The sequence below is a fragment of the Benincasa hispida genome, chromosome 11 (genome assembly GCF_027475165.1).
Source record: "Benincasa hispida cultivar pf3 chromosome 11, pf3_genome.v1.1, whole genome shotgun sequence".
Classification (NCBI taxonomy): Eukaryota; Viridiplantae; Streptophyta; class Magnoliopsida; order Cucurbitales; family Cucurbitaceae; genus Benincasa; species Benincasa hispida.
In genome coordinates this window covers 23400516-23404338 of record NC_143488.1, presented here as the reverse complement: position 1 = coordinate 23404338, position 3823 = coordinate 23400516, and positions in this window count along the sequence as shown.

Below are 3823 nucleotides of genomic sequence, written 5' to 3'. Positions count from 1 at the left end.
TTCTATACCTTCGGCATCCGGTTTACTAGAATCGTAACATTCATAGAAGATATGAGTACAATAAGCTTTAAGCATAACACTTACCTAGTTTTCACCATAAGAGCATTATCAAAATTCAACACGCATACTTCATGAACTATAAACATTTAGTTTTACAATACTTTAGCATTCAACCTTGACATGCGCTAGAATTAGTAAAACTTATTTAAATAGCTTAAAACATCATGCTTAAGAAATGCTATGAAATCTTTAAAATCATAAGTATAGACTTTAGCTGCTTGGAAAACCCATAAACCTTAGCATGAAATTCATTTGGAACACATGCCCTTTTTATATATAAATTTTTGAAGACATTTAGTCACTCACAGGTCTTTAGGCTTGTTTTTCTTAGGCTTAGTAGCCTTCCCCAATGGACGTTGGTTCTACACATAAGAACCAAAATTTTGGTTACTACTTTGGTCTCCCTTTTGAGACTACCCTTTTTAAACCAAGCTCACACTTAGCAAAAAATTGTCTGTTCGCCCATAAATTCCAGATTCAACTTCTAACGTCAATAATCGAAAACTAGAACTCATTTTAAGAAAGTTCCTTTTTCAAACATGCTCAGAATTTTGTTGACAATGCTCTTATTCAAGAATTTAGGATAATGATCTATATCGATGTACACATGTTTTGAGGGAAAATATTTTATCCATAGATATTGTGTCATGGTTGTTAAGCATGTGATCATATAAAATTATGTTAAGCCTTCCGGATATGAGCTAATTATATAAGTTAATAATGTTAATCAGGTTGGCTTCAAGAGTGAAGTAAGAAGGTAAAGGTGGTATATGCTGGTGATAGGGCTTGTAACTGCTATCGTCACATCTTCTTCCAGGTTAGAGGGTAATCTGGGAGGGAGTTTGACAAAAGGAGAACCCTACGCCTTTACGAGAGAACTCCCCTGATGAGTTCCTATTCCAGATTACCATGCCCATGTCATGGTATGCTGACATGGTAAATTTCCTGGTTACTGGTAAGTTCCCCTATGATATGCCTAGTTCCAAGAAGGCCAAACTGAGGAGTGATTCAAAATATTTTTTTTGGGACCCGTCATACCTTTGGAAGATTTATTCTGACTAAATCGTTAGGAGGTGTGTCCCAGATGAGGAGTTTGAGTCTGTACTTTCATTCTATCATGAGATGGCCTATGGAGGGCATTTTATCCCAAATAGGACTGTTTAGGAAAATTTTGGATAGTGGGTTGATCTAGAATTCTTTGTTTGTTGATTGTTTTGCAGTTTATAAATCCTATGAGAGATGTTAGAGGTCAGGTTCTTTGTCTAGGAAAAACGAGATGTCACTTAATTCTATCCTTGTATGTGAGATTTTTTATGTTTGTGGCATAGATTTCAGGGAACCCTTTCCTTCTTCATATGGTTACTTGTATATTCTTTTGGCAGTGGATTATGTGGAAGTGGGTTGAGGCTATCCCCACTAGGACTAACAATGTTTCCATTGTTTCATGATTCTTAAGAGCTGACATCTTTTCCAGGCTTGGCATACCTTGAGCCATAATTAGTGACCAGGGTACACACTTTTACAATCGGACCATCAAGGCGCTTATAAGGAAGTATGGAGTTCACCATCGAGTTTCCATTCTATACCATCCTCAAACGAATGGCCAAGAAGAAATATCTAATCGAAATATTAAGAGTATCCTAGAGAAAGCTGTCAATCCAATGAGGAAAGATTGAAGCACGCGCATTGACGATGCTCTTTGGGCTTACAGAACTGCTTTCAAAGCTCCTATTAGAATGATGCCCTTCAAGCTTGTCTATGGCAAGGCGTGCCATTTACCGGTAGAGGTTGAGCGTAAGGTCTATTGGGCGATAAAGCAATTCAATATGAATCTGGCCCAAGCCAGTGAGGAGTGATTTCTAGAACTATAGGAATTGGAGGAACTACGCTTTGAAACCTATGAGAACTCAAGACTCTACAAAGAAAAATCAAAACTAATTCATGATAAGGGTATTTTGAGAAAGGAATTTCAGGTTGGTTAGAAAGTGCTGCTCTACAATTCACATTAATCATTCATGCTCGGTAATCTTAAATCTAAATGGCTTGGTTCTTTTGAGATTATTAACTTGTTTCCCTATGGTGCAGTTGAGATCAGGAGTCTGGAGTCAGGGAAAGAGCTCAAGGTGAATGGGCACCACCTTAAAATCTTCAACAAAGGGGAAGTCAATTCAGCTTGCTCAAGCTTCCTATTGGCTCCACCCTCTATCACTTGAGCCCACGTCGCTAGTCGTCGAGCAAAAGACGTTAAAAGTTGCACTACCTGGAGGTAACCAGGAGTTTAAATTATTTGCTTTCTTTTATTTTCTTTTTCTTCTTTTGTTTTGTTTGTTTCATTTTCTTTTTTATTAAAGAATGGTTGACTACATTTATTTTTCTTCTTAGGTAAAATGTCAATTTTGGCTTTTGGAGGAAGGCTTTCCCAATGATCATGCTTGTGTCCAAAATCTAAGAGAGTTTTTCTGTTCCCCTTGTCCCCTTTTCTTTGTCCTTAGCATGAATTAAAGCCTAGATATACATTGAGGACAATGCATAACTTTTAAGTTGGGGGTAGGCGAAGCATGTTTCGAAATATTTGATATTTTGATTTGTGATCCGAATTGTTGTCTTAATTCTATTTGATGGATGCTTTAATGTCTGTTCATTCAGTTTGTCGTTTCCTTTCAATAACAAATTCCTTGGGTTGCTTGTTCTTAAAGAGGAGTAATTTTCATGATTTTGAGCTTTTTATAAAAAATAAAAATAAAAAAATCATGAGATCCATGCATAATGAACCTAGGACGAAAATTTTTCTGTTTTGAATCCCTTACAAGTCTTAGAAATTGATTATCCATCTCAGAATTTCGTTGTCACCTCGAAAGGCCCTCTTTTGTCTTGGGAGTAACTTTTAGTGTTGAGAGCGAATTAGACAGTGAGAGAAAAATGGCCTAGTGTGCAAGAAAGAAAAATAAAGAGAATCAAGCTAGTTGCCATTCTTATATATATATATAAACCATAAAAAGGAGGCACATGCCCGCGTGCTTGCAAAAAAAAAATAATAAATAAAAAATAATAATAAAATAGTGTGCATGGATAAAATTGAAATGAGCTACCTCTGACGTGTCTAGTTAGGGCCTGCAAGAAAAGAGTGTATAGGTTCTCGGCGATTGGGTGTGAAAGGTAGCCTTCTAGGTAAAATCGATGTCTTATATATTTTATGTGTGTGAGTTTTGGGTACTCCTAGCTAGTGTTTCTCTTTGATTAGCAATAACAGTATGTCTCGACCTGATGACCGAGCTAGAGTAGTGAGAAGATGAGATGGGAATAGGATAAAACGTTTATGGGTACTTTTCAATTTACAAAAAAGTTCTCGTGTCTTAGTGTTTCATTCATACATGGCTTTGATTGAAAAAGACCTTTTATAAAAGTCTCAATTGAGTGATTGTTTGATTTTGTTATGTGATTTATTGTGCGACCCTAAAGACGGTTGAGATTTGAGAAAGGATTCAATGAATGGAGTGAATATTTTCTTGTCAATTTTCTTGATTGAGGGTTATAATCTTGCTCGAGATGACCAAGATTTAAGTTGGGGGTGTTTGTTAGCTCTAAAAAAAAGCTAAGTTTATGGTCTTAACTTTACTATATTTGGGTAATTCTTGTGTTATATTTTTCTTATTTTATAAGAGAATTGATCCCATGGAGTAAATATGTTGCAAGGATTAAGAATCAAGCAAAAAGAATGGGAAACCGGGAGTCAAATGCACCAAATCGAGCTGAGATGACAAAA